Genomic DNA, 17,040 nt, shown 5'->3' on the forward strand with positions numbered 1-17,040 from the left:
GTTTATTTATTTTTTATTTATTTTTTGTGTGTGTGTGAGGAAGATAAGCTCTGAGCTAACATCCGTGCTAATCCTCCTCTTTTTGCTGAGGAAGACCGGCTCTGAGCTGACATCAATTGCCAATCCTCCTCCTTTTTTTTCCCCAAAGCCCCAATGGATAGTTGTATGTCTTAGTTGCACATCCTTCTAGTTGCTGTATGTGGGATGCGGCCTCAGCATGGCCGGAGAAGCGGTGCGTCAGTGCGCACCCGGGATCCCAACCCGGGCGCCCAGTAGCGGAGCACGCGTACTTAACTGATAAGGCATGGGGCCGGCCCCTAAATGCAGTTTATTTCAAACTCATATAAGGTTAAAAAAAAAATCCCACCATTCTCAGTATTGGGTTCAAAATGAGACTTGGGTGTTGACAAACAGGCAATGTGAACTGTCAGAGACGGGACATGGGACTGGGAGGTCAGAGTCTGTTTGTAAACAGGAGTCACAGGAGTAATGACAGATAAACATATTATCAGTTTACACCCAGCCTCTGCTAAAGCCCAAGGTAACATACTTCTACATTTTCTGACTCACCCATGGTGACTCCCCACAGGACTTCTATTTAAAGAGGTTTGATTCTTGAATCTCAAGCTGAGCATTCTACTTACTTTTAAAAAGTCATACAGTTCTGAGATGAATTATCTCAGATCAATGGCATGTGGGTGGGAAAGGCAGGGAGCTCATGCCCTCATCAAAATCCCAGTGGGAAATGTTTATAGATTACCTTCCTGGTCATTATTAGAATTTAACCATTAGGCTTCAAGAAATTGTTCTAGGGCCGGCCCGTGGCTTAGCGGTTAAGTGCGCACGCTCCGCTGCTGGTGGCTCGGGGTCGAACCCCGGGCGCGCACCGACACACCGCTTCTCCGGCCATGCTGAGGCCGCGTCCCACGTACAGCAACTAGAAGGATGTGCAGCTATGACATACAACTATCTACTGGGGCTTGGGGGGGGGGGGAATAAATAAATAAAATCTTTAAAAAAAAAAGAAATTGTTCTAGTCTCCTTATCTATCATTCCATTTTGTCTTTTCTCTAACATTCAAAATACACACTACTACCTACTTGCCCATTACCTTTTGTCTTTTTCCATCATTCCATTTTGTCTTTTCTCTAACACTCAAAATACACACTACTACCTACTTGCCCATTACCTTCTAAAAAAAGACAGACTATCTAAACAAAATTCTAAAATTTTATTGCAACATAGAATATCTTTCAGAGGATTTGGGGTTTTTTTTAAGCATTTATTTTTCTTTTTAAAGTAATTTAACCTTAATATTGTCCCAGGAAACCAAATGGATACATTTGCTAATAGCTCAGTGTGGAGAAAATACATTTCAGCTCTTGGGTAGGACTGGCCTCTCCCGCTTTTATTTTAAAATGTTTTTATCATAAAACACGGAAACAGAAGACTACAAAAGGAAATGTTTATGTTAATGAATTGTTCTAAGGCAAACACCCTTGTAACCACCACCAGATCCAGAAACAGAACTTCGCTACCCACCCTTAGAAGCCCTTTCCATGTGTCCCTTCTCAATCACAACCATTCCCACCTCCCACCCCCGCCTACCACCACCACCTAATACGTAACTATTATCCTAACTCCTATAGAAATCACTTTCACCTCCTTTTCTCTTTAATGGTTTTGCCACCCAAGTGTTTGCCCCTAGTATAGTCTCCCACACACATATACGCACACTTTTTAAAATTTGAAATATCTTTTAAGTCTTTTTTTTTTTTTTTTTAAAGATTTTATTTATTTATTTTTTCCCCCCAAAGCCCCAGTAGATAGTTGTGTGTCATAGCTGCACATCCTTCTAGTTGCTGTATGTGGGACGCGGCCTCAGCATGGCTGGAGAAGCAGCGCGCCGGTGGGAGCCCGGGATCCGAACTCGGGTCGCCAGCAGTGGAGCGCGCTCACTTAACCACCAAGCCACGGGGCCGGCCCAAGTCTTTTTTTTTTTTAACTTTACAATTGATCTCTCAAAGAACATAGGCTTTTTGAGCTGTAACATCTCCCAAAGGCAGGACTTTGCAGATTGCATGATCATGGTGCAGCTCAACATGTTCCTCTGTTCCCCGTGTTTCCTACAAATTGGCAGCTGGATCTCAAGTCTCGATCAGACTTAGGTTGGATCCCTTTAGCAGCATTTTGGGTGGTGGTGTGGTCTTCCCTTGGGAGGCATATAATGTCTAGTTCTCTCTCTTTTTAAGATCTTATGGGCCGGTCTGGTGGCATAGCCGTTAAGTGCACGCGCTTCGCTTTGGCAGCCCAGGGTTTGCACGTTCGGATCCCAGGCACGCACCGACACACCACTTGTCAAGCCATGCTGTGGCCGTGTCCCATATAAAGTAGAGGAAGATGGGCACAGATGTTAGCCCAGGGCCAAGCTTCCTCAGCAAAAAGAGGAGGATTGGCAACAGATGTTAGCCCAGGGCTGATCTTCCTCACACACACACAAAAAAAGATCTTAGGAGCTATTGATACATAATGCCTGTATCTATTAACTCACAGGGGGTTGCAAAATTGGGATATTCTATCATTTCTTTTTTACCTAACAGGGGAATACTTTTATGTAGATTCACTTCCTTTTATCTCCTATTTGGTTACCCAAATAACCTAACAACTTTTTAAAGTTCTTTTAGAGGAGAGATCCTGCAATCATCACCTACATGGTTCTCTTGGGGTCCTACTCCTTTGGACTATGGCTACACGTTTGTTCAATTTGCAGATGAGACATTCCCTATAAATGAGACTAAAAGGCACACTGAAGTTGTATGTAAAGCAGATATATATTAACAAAGATTTCATAGCAAATTCCAGCCACTAGAAACTTAGAATTCTTGATTCTCTGGTTGATTATGTATTCAAAGTCCAGTCTCTGTTTCCTGCTGGTCATAAGCCTTCGTCACTTTCACAAAGAAATTGTTAGCAAAGGTGAACTGATGAAGGTAAAAAGAAGGTAAAAAAAAAAATTCTTGTGAATCTATTTTGGGTCAACATGCAGGGTTCTGGCCCCCCCTGTAGAAAGTAGGAAATTAAGTAATTATTTACAGCTATATTTGAGCATAATTTTGGACTTCCAAATGAAAGTCATTATTCTTTCAAAAAGTCTCATTTGATGTGTCTGCAGTGATCTAGAGATGATATAACCTAAAATATTTAGTTAAAAAACAATTTTTGCAATGTAATTACTTTGAGAGTTCAAAAATCTTGGAATTTTTGGTTTGTTTTTATATTTACTACATATGATATAGTATGTAGAAAGGATAATTAGTTTCTTATATGATAATTAATAATACCTATCACTTTAAAAATATTTTCATTCTAAGACAGAGGCAACCTTAAATTATTTGCAGTTTGGAAGCAGTTCAGTAGGAACCATACGCTCAGTGGATGTTGAGCAAGAACTTTGGAGTCAGATATCTGGGTTCTCAGCCCACCAGCACCACTCAGTAGCTTAATGACCTTAGAGACTTTACTTGTTTATGTCTTGCTTTCGTCATTTGTAAATATGAGTAATAAAATCTGTCTCCCAGGGTTGTTGAGAAGTTTAATTGATATAAAATATTGGGAAAGTGCTTTGTAATATCTACTGGTAGTAGATGCTATATTTAAAGAGACTTAAATAACACAGTAAATCAGATGAACTGTATTTCTTAAATAACACAGTAAATCAGATGAACTGTATTGCCTTTTGAATTTGCCATCATGACAAGTGAAAATTCCAATTTGACATTAAATAGGGTTTCAGCTTCAGAGATAAATACATCTGAGAGATTCAGGTTTTGGAGAGGCATTAAATTCAAAATAAAATGATAAAAATCAGCATACACTTGTGTTTTCTGTGAATATGCATTTCTCATACTCTGTCTCCTTGATGTCTACCTGCAAAAAGTACCAGGTCTGATATGCTATTCATTATATGAAATTATAGATAAAAATGGAACCCATTTAATCTTAACTATTAAAAGACACAACAGCTAGATTCTCCAATCTTTGGGCCAGATTTTTGCATATTACAAACCTGCAGAGAAACCTTTCCAGAAAGGAAGAATTTGTTTCAACAATTGTCTTGCAGGAACATCAGAAAGGTTTTGTTTTTTTTTGTCTTTTGACTCAAAGGGCATAACGTTGTACTTTATAAAAATGGAAATAAAGGCATTAGTTTGAACAATCCTCCGTTACTTTGGTAGTAAAGTTTGGATCCTATAACACTTATTCAAATTGGTTTATACTGATTTTTACTGTTGAACACTGTGGCAGAGACAATGCTAGTGTGTTCAGCAAATCTTTTTCATGTTCTTTTTCCCTGGGCAACCTCCCAGCCTTCTTAAGAGTCACTCAGGTTGGGCCATTGACTAGTTCAGGCCAGTGAAACGTCAGCAGAAGTGAAAGATTCACTTGGGAGGAGGCAAAGAAAAGCACTTGTAGGCTTCTCCAAGCTAGCTCTTCTGCCATCCCTGATGTGGAACCTAGTGTTGGATTGGCAGAGCCAGAGACTGAAGCCCCTGGGAATGCTGAGTCACCCCACCAGTTGAGCTGCCCTGGAGAGTGCAGCATCATAACTAACTCATCCTGATTCAAAAACAGTACTGGATGCTTTTCAATCATTGTGAGTGAAGGGAAAAGCAGAAATGGGGAATGCCCCTCTAGACCTCTCAAATAAAATTATAATGAAAAAATTCATAGCTTCAGTTTTTAAAATTAAAATTGTTGACCCTGATAACGCAATTTTGCTATACAAGTATCTGGCAAGTGTTTGTAACCTATTGGAATGAGAGTCAAACTATTTTCTCATATTCCTTCCATTTCAACTCATCCTAATACTTAGGCCCAAATTAGTTTTTAGAGACTCTTTTGTAATGAAAAAGAGGTTGACTCAGAATTTAAGAAATCATGTTATCATCATATATGGTTTTCAACAATTTTTAGGCGTTTGTGTTATCATTATAACTTTTTATTTAATTAGTATAACTTTTAAAAGTACAAAATCCTCTAGAAATCATGAAGGTAAGGACTGATGCTATTTCTTTCCTTCTACGTTTTCCAGCATTTGTTTTATAGGACATGGACCACACATAGGCGTTTTTTGAGTGTTGAAATATTTTACTCGTAACACAACCAGTTTTCCAATAACTTGCTTCTGGTTGACAAAATGTGTAATTCAACTTTCTTTGCTATAGCACGTAGTTTCATGAAACTCAAGGTTTAAGAAAAAACGTGGTTTTTTCCTCTTTTGGTCACAATGCAGATGCAGGATAGGGGCTTCCGAGCAAAACGCGTTTAAGGAACTCCATTATTCTTACCACTTCCTTCCTCCAAATGTATGGAGAGATCGGAGCTCAACAATTTCCTGTAAGCAGAAGCAGTCCTGGGGCTGTGCGAGCTTATTTGACAATTCAGATAACTACTAACTTTTCCGTTTTATACTTTTAAGAATTGAAAGAGGGCATCCGCACCTCAGAAGTCGAATCTCCCCAGGCTGCGCAGGAGTGAGAGCGTCCTCCTTCGGACGGGCGAGGCGTGTGGTGAAGGAAAGGGGACACCCACCCGCGTGCGGCCCCGGGCGGCTGGCCAGGAGCCCGGCCTTCCCGGCGTGCCCCGCGCGCTGAGGGGACTCTTAACGTGAAGCGCCGGGTGACTCAGCCGCGTGGCCGCGCCGGCCGGCCGGGGGGTGGGGGAGTGGGTGCGCGCGCCGCTGCGGCACTGCCGGTCCCCGCGGCGGCTCCTGGCGGCGCGGAGTGCGCGCGCCCCCCGGACGGATTCGGGCGGAGCGCGAGAGCGCGGCAGGTAAGTGCGGCGCGGGGCCGGTTGGGGCGCCGAGACCCGGCGGGCGAGCGTGGCGGCGGGCATCGCCACGGAACCCGCCTTTGTGTCTGTGGGGGGCGTCTGCGCGGGACGCCGCTGGGCGGACGTCCGCGGGGTCGGACCCCGAGTGAAAGGCTGTCGCGAGGGAAGACGAGGGCACACGGGTTCCGGCGCCTGTTTCGGTGCTGAGGGTGAAGTGCGCTCACCGGGGAGGGGTCACCTTATGTGGCAGTCGTAAACACAGTCGTGGGACAGCTCCAGTACAACTTGCCCGTTTCCTGCAGGCCTCTGGTGTGTTTATCCCGCCAGGAGAGAAAGGGCGAGGACCCTGGAGTGTTTATTGATAAAACATTCGCAGACGCGTTTTTTCTGGCAATTTTGAATTCATAAAAAATTCTGTAGTTGGTCGGACTTCCTACCAAACTGTCTGGAGCGGAGAGTGCGTTGGGCTGCTCTTTTCACCCCTGCCTCAGTCTTCCTTCTCGGCCACCCCAAAATTACTAGCTTTCCTCCGTGGCTCTGTCTGAGCGCAAAAGAGCTGGGGAGAGCCTTAACCCGTAATTTTCTGTTAAATAAAACCTTACTTTTTATAGCAGACAGTGTCTTCAGGTTTACAAGCCTAGTTCTGCACTATCGAAAAACGTCTCCTGTTTTGGAGTTTGTGATTCTTTCTGCAGATTCCTGGGTTGAACCGATTTATTTTTAAACGAGAAACCAGTGAACAAACTAACAGGATAAACAAGGCAGTGGAGGGAGGCACTGTTTAACCGGTTTATGAAAATGCCTTCTCCAGGCCCTGTAATTGTGCCCCCCTTCGCTGTTAACAGTTAGCTGCAGCTGTTAATCTGTGAAATTGAGGGTTTTTTTAATGGTCCCCAAAACAAAGTGTTGTGGTGTTATCAGTCCAATATAATGAATTCGGAGTCAAAGAACCCTCAACTCCCCTCCCGCCAGAAAATTCTGGGGCAGTAATTCTCAAACATAAGTTTATTTCTTAAAAATGCCAGTACCACTCCCAGAAATTTGATTCTAGAGACCTGTGATGGGTCCCTGAGTCTGCATTTTAAGCAAACAGCCCCTCCCTTGGTCTGTTATTGGTGATCCAAGGACCATACTTTGAGAAACACCACCAAAGGGCTGGCCTGAGAATTTTTAGAACTGCCCCACCCCTTTATTCCTTTGTTGATTTACTCTCCCCTGCCCCCTAACCAGTCATAAGCCAAGAAGCTCTGACTTTCAGGAAGGAAACTTCAGAATAGATAGTGCTTTCTTGGACTCTGACACCGGAGTAGGAAATGACTCTCATACATATTCTGATACTGCCTTGGTGGTTCAGAGATAGCCTGTGCCTATTCATCTGTCCTTTTTCCTTCTGGGGGCTGCTTCCTGTATCATCAGAGCTTAAGCAATGCCATTAGGCCAAACCTCCCCCTTCCCAGCTGAGTCTCCTTTCCTTTAGAACCAGGGCAGCCAATGCCATGTAATTCCCATGGCCTTGAGCTCTCGGATTTCCTGGTATGTAGCAGTGGCAGTAGTATTTATGAGGGCTTTCAGTTCAGCTGGACATTAATTCAGTCATCAAATACCCCAAGAATGCCTATTTTGTGCAAAGCACTGTAGTAGGCCATTTTAGCAACGACATTGCAAAGACGGCAGAGTTGCACTGCTCCCTTGAGACAGAAATGAGGGCTGGATAACCTTCTCTGCTGCCAAAAGCATTTTCTATGTCTTAGTCCCTCTTCAAATAGATGTGTAGGGATGAGGTTAGACTTAGGCTGTTTCTGACTTTTTTTCTGTCTTTGGTATCTTTTTGGTGTCTGATTTCTCTTATTAATGGATTTTTTTCTATTGGTCCACAAAACGTCATGTCTTTCCTTCTGTCTCTCTGGACTTCCTGATTATTGTGTTTTCCTCTGCCCCTAAATCTGAACATTCCTGCCCCTCCTTGGCTAATTGGAGTAAAAAGTTGAGGGAAATTGTTGGAATACTGAATGATTTCTAGTTGGAAGACCCAGAGTCATGGAAATGTGAGGCTTAGAGATAGAAGGGAACCTATTATAAATGTATCTAGTGCAGTGCTCTCATCTTTCAGATAAAGAATCTGAGAGATGAGATGGCACAGTGAGGACTCTTGGCTCTTAGCCCAGTGTTCTTCTCACTAAATCATCTCAAGAAAAATGCTTCAAAAATGGCAAAGGTCCACACAAATTGTTATAAGTAGATGAAGAAAATGGAGAGACTTCCACATGACTACAAAGCAGTATTATCTGGAAAAATAGAGATTGAAGGAGAATGTGATTTAACCATATAAAGCATGAAGACTGGGAGTACTAAAATAAGAACTCCAAAGCTTGAAATAAGTAGTAAAAGGACAAATAAGAGCAAACAGATAGTTATCTTGTAATCCCAAGAGATGTTATAGACTCAATGTTAAAAAAAAAAAAAAAGATTCAATAAAGGTTAAGTACATTGGTGAATTTTTATTAAGTGTTAGATGTTTGAGCAGTGTCTAGAATCTTGAAGTTGTCACATAAGTATACTGTTGTTCTTACCAAAGTTATTAGGTATCTCTGGGGGACAGAATATGAGACTGATCTAACTACTAATGTGATTCAGTATATTTCTTTTATTCTTATGAGAAATGAGATTATTGGAATAGTATATGCATTTCTGAAATAACAGGAAGGAAAGTATGGATGAAAGAAGAGAATCTTGTGATATTTTTGCTTGGAGTCCCCAAAGTAGACATTGTTGGATCGTTCTAGTATATTCATGCAAGTAGGATTAGAAATAGTAAGGGCTTAATTAGTAGGCATTATGATGTGCCAGACACTGTACTAAATGCTTTTATATCCATTGTCCCATTTAATTATCTCCATTTTATATCCGAGGAATCTAACACAGAGAGCTTAAGCTTGCCCAAAGTCATCCACCTAGTAAGTGGCAGGCCCAGTGTTCAAGCTTAAATCCACCTGACTCCAGAGCCATTAAGATATATGCGCAAAAGTGCCCTCATTATACTTCACCAGGTAGAGGTTAAGAATGTGGGGTTTGGGGCCGGCTCCGTGGCTTAGCGGTTAAGTGCGCGCGCTCTGATGCTGGCGGCCCGGGTTCGGATCCCGGGCACGCCCCAAGGCACCACTTCTCCGTCCACCCTGAGGCCGAGTCCCACGTACAACAACTAGAAGGATGTGAACCTATGACATACAACTATCTACTGGGGCTTTGGGGGGAAAAAAAATGAATAAATAAAATCTTTAAAAAAAAGATATATGCGCAAAAGTGCCCTCATTATACTTCACCAAGTAGAGGTTAAGAATGTGGGGTTTGGGGCCGGCCCCGTGGCTTAGCGGTTAAGTGCGTGCGCTCCGCTGCCGGCGGCCCGGGTTCGGATCCCGGGTGCGCACCGAGGCACCGCTCCTCCGGCCATGCTGGGGCCGCGTCCCACATACAGCAACTGGAAGGATGTGCAGCTATGACAGACAACTATGTACTGGGGCTTTGGGGGAAAAATAAATAAATAAAATCTTTAAAAAAAAAGAATGTGGGGTTTGGAGCCAGTCTTTCCTAGGTTCAAATCCTAGCTCCTTCATTTACTAGCTTGGATAAAGTACTCCTCAGTTTCTATGTCTCTGAAATAGAGATTGTAATCGTACCTATCTCAGAGCGTTATCAGGATTGAGTTAATTCATGTAAAGTGCTTAGAACTGTGCCTGACACATTGTAAGTTCTCAGGAAATGCTGGCTGTTAATTGTTTTTAAAAATATAATTTAATTTATTTCAAGATACTATTTTCTTTAGATTCAGATTGTCCTTTCCACCACTGTTGAAATATTAAGCCTTTATGATAGGTAAAAAATAAACTTTATCTCTTTTCTTATAAAACAGGAGGAGCCTTACTAAAATTTTGGAAAGCACTGGAGTCTAGTGGAAAGATCTGTGACCCAGGCCAGAGGATTTGGCTTTAGTTGTCTCTCTTACTATAATCCTATTTGTTTCATAGAGAAGGTTGTAAGGATCAGATGAAGTAACAAATATGAGTGAAATTTGAATTGTGTATGCTACACAAATATAAAATAGTTATTAAATTTATAGAAGAAAGTTATATTGTTGAGAAGATTATTAAAAGAAAATTTAAATTTTTTAGAATAAAACAGCTAGTGATTTACACCTCTATATGAAGATCACAGTCTATACCATAAAACCATGTTAAGACTCCTATGTGTTGTCCTAAATCTTTTTTTCGGTGGGAGAGAGTAAAATTTAATTTTCGAAGTTGTATCTGTGTATTAGTTTGCTAGGGCTGCTATTAACAAGTACCACAGACTGTGTGGCTTAAACAGAAATTTCCCCACAATTCTGGAGGCTGGAAGTCTGAGATCAAGGTATCAGCAGGGTTCGTTTCTTCTGAGGCCTCTCTACTTGACTTGAAGATGGCTGCCTTCTCCTCCCTGTGTCTGCACATGGTCTTCCCTCTGTGTCTATCTGTGTTCTCATCTCCTCTTCTTAAAAGGACACCAGGCATATTGGATTAGGGCCCACCCTAATGACTTCATTTAACCTTAATTACCTCTTTAAAGTGCCTATTTCCAAACAGTCCCATTCTGAGGATTTAGAATTAGGACTTCAATTTAAGAATTTTGAGGGGAACACAATTTAGCTCGTAACAGTCTGTTTGGGGAATTATATGCCAGGTAATCTGAATGCTCCGTTGCCTTTATTGTTGAATGCCCTATGCCCTGGGGCTCAAGCAGCCTCCTTTATCCTGTGCCTGCCCACCTAGCCTACTTTCCACCTGTTATTTAGAACAGGTGCTTGCTGTTGAATACCCTAAGAAACACATCGTGCCTGTGCATTAAGTCATTGCATTGGATTTAAAGCTATCAAGGTTATCCTGTCATCCTGTTGAATAATCTGCTTGAGAAACTATTTCATATATTTAACCTAAATTCCTATTCGTCTGGTAAGCATGTTTCTTCCTTAATCTAGATGGGAAAATGTCAACATCTCTTATGTAGTAATAAATCATTTTCTTTTTTTTTTTTTTTTTTTTTTTTTAGATTTTATTTATTCATTTTTTTCCCCCCAAAGCCCCAGTAGATAGTTGTATGTCATAGGTTCACATCCTTCTAGTTGCTGTACGTGGGACTCGGCCTCGGGTTGGACGGAGAAGTGGTGCCTTGGGGCGTGCCCGGGATCCGAACCTGGGCCGCCAGCATCAGAGCGCGCGCACTTAACCGCCAAGCCACGGAGCCGGCCCTCATTTTCTTTTTAAACTTTTAAAATTTTCTCTTAAACTGTTCTAAGCTTTTTAAAAAAAATTCCCACATTTTCTTGAAGAGTTCTCTGTTTTTAGAGATACATTTTCCTTTTTTCTCATTTTAAAAGTAATAACACATTCACTTTAGAGACTATGGAATATTCAGTAAAACACAAAAAAATCATATGATGAATTTACAGTTAAAGGAGAATATTAATATTTCCAGTCTTTTTTCTATGAATATACTTATTGTTTCAAGCTGCCTATTTTAAACCTAATATATCAATACTATTTCACGCTATTTTAGTTATTATTCTAAAACATATTTCTTTTTAGTCTTTTAATGTGGTGAATTATGTTAATTGATTTTATTTTTTTATTTTTTATTTTTTTTTAAAGATTTTATTTATTTATTTTTCCCCCCGAAGCCCCAGTAGATAGTTGCATGTCATAGCTGCACATCCTTCTAGTTGCTGCATGTGGGACACGGCCTCAGCATGGCTGGAGAAGCAGTGCGTCAGTGCGCGCCCGGGATCTGAACCTGGGCCGCCAGCAGCGGAGCGCGCGCACTTAACCGCCAAGCCACAGGGACGGCCCGTGTTAATTGATTTTAGAATGTAAAGCCAACCTTTGTCATAATGTATTATACTTTTTTATGTATCTGGATTTGATTTTTTAATAATTTGTTTAGGATTTTTGTGCTTATGTTCATGAGAGAGAGTGGCATGTAATCCTTTTTGGTAATGTCCTTGTCACGTTTTGGGTCAATGTTATGCTGGCCTCAGAAAATGAATTGGGAAATGTTCCCTCTTTTTGTATTCTCTGGAAGAGTTTGTATAAATTGACATAATTTCTTCCTTAAAGATGTGGAAGAATTTGTTAATAAAGCCATTTGGTTCTGGAGTTTTCTTTACGGAAAAGTTTTAATTATTGATTATGGTTCTGTGTGTGTATATATATATGTCAGAATAATGTAGTATATATCATCTATATATATATACACTCACACACACACATATTAAGATATTATTGCAGGGAGTTGGCTTATACAACTGTAGGGTCTAGACTAGGCTGTCAGGAAGGGCAGGAGTTGAAGTTCCAGTCCACAGTAGAATTTCTTCTTCCTCAGAGAAACCTCAGTTCTGCTCTTAAAGCCTTTCAGTTGATTGGATCAGGCCCCCCTCAGATGATCTAGAATAATCTTCCTTACTTAAAGGAAAGTGATTACAGACTTTAATCATATCTGCCAAATACCTTCATAGTAACACCAGGATTAGTGTTTGACTGAATAACTAGGACTGTAGCTTAGCCAAGTTGACATATAAAATTGACCGTCACACCTTCTCTCCAGGAATTCACCTTGGCTACTTTATTAGTTGTCTGATGCCTTCAGACAGATGTTTTTTCTGTTTGTTTGGATTTTTTTCCCTCCCCAAAGCCCCAGTACATAGTTGTATATTCTAGTTTTAAGTCCTTCTAGTTCTTCTGTGTGAGCCACGGCCACAGCATGGCTACTGACAGACAAGTGGTGTGGTTCCATGCCCAGGAACCACACCTGGGCCCGTGAAGCAGAGCACACTGAACTTTAACCACTAGGCATCAGGGCTGGCTTGATGTTTTTTCTGTTTTACCCAGCTTTTCTGAAGGATGTGTTATTCCAGGGGATAGGACTGAAACTAATGCGTAAAAGTCATGGTGGGTGTGGGGAGGAAGGCAGACTTCAGCTCAATTTGAGAAAAAAAAAATTTTTTCCCCAAAGATTGCTGTCCAACAATACAGTGAGCTAAGCAATAGATTCTCTATTTATGAATATTTTTAGGTAGACTGGACTGAACTAGTAGAAGTGTTTTTGTAGTCCTAGATGGAAGGTGATTGAGATCCCAGATTTTTTGAGATTCATGATTGGTAAAATTGTAGGGGGAAAGTTGGGAGCCTGTCATGAGGCTGGCAGCATTTTAGGACATTTAAAAAAAATATCTGGCCATCATTTTCTGTCACCATTATTTCATAAAAGAAAAGACATTTAATATCAAAAAGGGAGGGCTGGCCCCATGGCTTAGCGGTTAAGTGCACGTGCTCCGCTGCTGGCGGCCCGGGTTTGGATCCCCGGGGGGCGCACCGACGCACCGCTTCTCCGGCCATGCTGAGGCCGCATCCCACATACAGCAACTAGAAGGATATGCAGCTATGACCTACAACTATCTGCTGGGGCTTTGGGGGAAAAAATAAATAAATAAAATTAAAAAAAAATATATCAAAAAGGGAGTTAAAGATATAATTTAGGTACAAAGGACAGTCCTTCCCAAGAAAGCATTACACTACCATGTACCATAATTCGTAAGTTCACATTTTAATATTTATGAAATCAGGATATATCTTAAAGTCAGGTATATATTTAATTATGACAGTGCTTCTTTTTCCTAAAAAGCTATATTAGATTGATGATATCTTAGTCAATGTCAAGTGTCTTAGAACTGGGATGATTTTGTGTGTGTGTGTGTGTGTGTGTATGTGTGTGTGAGACATTGTCTGCATTGTCCTCATTTTTGCTAATAGTCAGTGAAAACTTTTGACACTAATTGGTACTGGTCCTTGAACCATCTTCTGACACAGTGATTTTGGATTGACTCCAGAATTTGACATGGTAGTTCTGTTGCTACCGTACTAAATCCATGGATCTGTCCCCTAAGACCTTCAGATCTTTTTTCGCCATACAAACACTTAGCTCTTTCCTATAAAATGGCCTACTGTATTGACTAATACTTTTTTTTATTTTTTAATTACACTGCCTTGCACTGTCCTTGTAAGACATTATTGCTAATAGTGTATCCCTTGGATACTTCCTGGAAGTTTGCCATTAAGTAATTTTTAACAGCTTGTGTATCTCTTCCTTCAGAGAGTTTTAGGTAATAGCAGTCAGAATTTTAGGTAATAGCAGTCAGAAGAGTGTCCTGCTTGAAGAGGGTCCATCACCCTGGAGATTCTAACATATGTTGACTGACTTTTTCATAGGAGATGAGCTTTGCCTGGTCTATTATGTACCTCGGATTGTTCTTAGTTTAATGGTGTCATTAGAGTGACCGTAAGTAGTTGAATCCAATCAAAAGATAGAAGCACCCTGTGTGAAAATTAATAGAATTTCATCTACCCAATTTTTAGGTAGTAAAGTTGAAAGTTACAGTAGAATTCAGTAAGATCTTAATTTGAATTCCGGGAACTCAGATTGTAAAATTAACCCCCATCTGGAGGTAATTGATTTAGAGGTCCTCTCATAGCAACTTTTAAACAGAAAACTGGTGCTAGGTGTGCCCACTATCAGCACAGAAAGGTCATATGTCGTGGCCCCAGATCTTGGGCTTGGAATCAGGTCCAAACCTGTGAAACTTACATGGAAATCATGAAGTAAATCAGACCTAGAAGGAGAGGTAACAGCATAAAGGTAACATGCACAGATGGTAACAGTATAGACTCTGAAGCCGGAAGTCTGGGTTTGAAGCCTGGCTCCACTATTTATTAGCTGTGTGACTGTGGGAACTTTCCTTAACCTCTTTCTTCCTCAGTAGCCATAAAATGGGGGTAATAATGGCACCTACTTCCTGAGGTTTTTTGAGTATTAAATAACATTTATAAAGTACTTAGAACAATATGTAGTGCATGATATGTATTAAATCAATAGCATTTAAGCCCGTCTGGACTTAAAATGTAATGTTTGTGGTAATTTGACATATTGAAGAATCTCAGCTGATTAATTTGTGATTCTAATGTAAAATGTGTTCTTCAGTAATTGGGTTTAGGTTTGATTATTAGTTTAAGGATGTAAGAAAAGTTTGCTAAGTTTGAAAAGAGTATTGCAATATTTAAGAACTTGAGATATACTAGATTCCTAAGTTTAATTTTTTAGGATTTACTAGAGTTTTTTGAGCACTTAAAGATTTGCTTGGTAGGATTGAAATACTAAAACAAGAAAAGAGAATATATTAAGATTATAAGTGGGCTGGCCACGTGGCTTAGCGGTTAAGTGCGCCCGCTCCGCTGCTGGCGGCCAGGGTTCGGATCCTGGGCGCGCACCGACACACCGCTTCTCCGGCCATGCTGAGGCCGCGTCCCACATACAGCAACTAGAGGGATGTGCAGCTGTGACATACAACTATCTACTGGGGCTTTGGGGGGAAAATAAATTAAAAAAAAAAAAAGATTATAAGTAAAATTTAAAATTTTTGATAGAAGTACCAAACAGGATAGTGGTTATTGGGGATTCAACTATATTGTCATGTTTTATGTTTTAAACTGGGTAGTGAATACAAGAGTTTTTATTATATTGTTCTTTAAATCTTTTTGTTTATAGTATGATAATTTTTTAAAATTAGGTAATTTGATAAAGTTATAAAAGAAAAGTAAACTGTTGAAGGGCCTTTAGGCAGTTATACATTGAACGTAAGGTCTTAAGTCTTAATTTAAATTGAAATAACTGTAATATAGTCTTTTCTGTGCACTAAGACTGTTCTTGAGCATAAGTCTTCTTGACAAAAAGGTACTAAGGGCAGTAAGTTAGGGATATCAAGTAGAGGAGACAGGACAATACATCCAAACAGTTAGAATCTTGTCACTACTGTCATCGTGCGTTTATCTGTCAGGGGTTCCCTGGAGTTGTATGATATGATGGTGACCCTCATTTCTCCCACCCTTTTGCATTAATCATTCACTCTAGCCTTATTGGTCTCCCCCCGACCCCTTTCATTCCTGCCTGTTACATGCCATTCACCCTGTCTAGAGTGCCCTTTCCTCTTTGCTCTACCAGAGTACTACCTAGTAACATCTACAGAATGGAGTATTAAACAGCCATTAAAACAAATGGAGAAGATGTCTAATCACTCCTATGGAGTGATTTCCAGGATATATTGTTAAGTAAAAATAGCCAAGTACAAGACTGGGTACAGTATTCCATCTTTTGTATAAGAACAAAGAGGAATTAAGAATTTATATGTATACACACACATACTATGCTTATTTCTGCAAAGAGAAACATGAAGGATAACCAGAAATTAACAAAACTGGTGTCTGTATGGAATATATGGGCAAAAAATTGGAGGGAGAGGGAGGGGAGACACATTTCTCTGAGCATTCCTTTTTTATAACACTTTGTAAGTGTTTTACATATTCAAAAAATAAATTTAAAAATAATGAAAAATATGCTATAATTGAGTATAAAGAGAAACAAATGAAGCTAACTTACAGGACATACAGAGAAAAAAATAAAAGAACTTGAACATAGCACACTGACTGTACATCCCTAGTGGGATGAACTTTAAGCACAAAAAGAACTGCCCCCCAAAAGACACTTGAACTTAGTAGGTTTATTGTTAGTAATAATATTGATGTTACAATTTTGAAACTAGTTTTTGAACTGAGATTTTCAAAGTGAGGGAAAAGATATACTAATACAAACTACAGCATTGAATTTGAGTTGAAACTCAATTCAACTATCAATATAAACTCATAGTTGCTTAAAAAAAAAAAATCCCCAACTTTGCTGAAATGGCCTAGAAGCAAACGGGCACCCAATAGCTACAAGGACACTTAGTATTCAGATGATGATTTATAAATGCCATTGCCCACTAAAAGGAACAGGGGCTCCAGGGAGAAATGGCTGATTCCAGGTCTGGGGCAGAGATGGTAAAGGGGAGCTTGGAGAAATCTTGTGCCAGGAAGTAGCCTCAAAAGCCAATAGAATTGTGTAAAAATGACACAGATGTTGGTTGGCTTGAAGGGAACCCCACTAGCCATATTTGGGGCAATTTGAACCAAAAATTGGGCACAATTTGAAAAAAAATTGATGGTAATAGATTATTATAGTACACTAGATTAAAACAAATCTTTGAGTTCATGATGATGCTTAAAAAGAAAGATAAGGGGAGAGTGAAGAAATAGT

The 17,040-nt window shown here is 40.3% G+C and overlaps 1 protein-coding gene across 5 annotated transcripts in view; it reads left to right on the plus strand.

The window, feature by feature from the left end:
* Positions 1-5,672: 5,672 nt before the first annotated feature.
* KCTD20 (potassium channel tetramerization domain containing 20) overlaps positions 5,673-17,040 on the plus strand; it is a 36,551-nt gene continuing 25,183 nt past the window's right edge. For 2 of the 5 annotated variants that reach the window (XM_014782762.2, XM_087438519.1), the window contains exon 1: positions 5,742-5,832. The gene's annotated coding sequence lies outside the window, so the exon portion shown is untranslated. Of the gene's footprint in view, positions 5,833-17,040 lie in introns of all 5 variants that reach the window. The other 3 variants (XM_087438520.1, XM_087438518.1, XM_087438521.1) reach the window with 3 other exon arrangements.

Source organism: Ceratotherium simum, chromosome 13, assembly GCF_057802395.1.
Source record: "Ceratotherium simum simum isolate JZ-2026a chromosome 13, ASM5780239v1, whole genome shotgun sequence".
In the NCBI taxonomy this organism is placed as follows: Eukaryota; Metazoa; Chordata; class Mammalia; order Perissodactyla; family Rhinocerotidae; genus Ceratotherium; species Ceratotherium simum.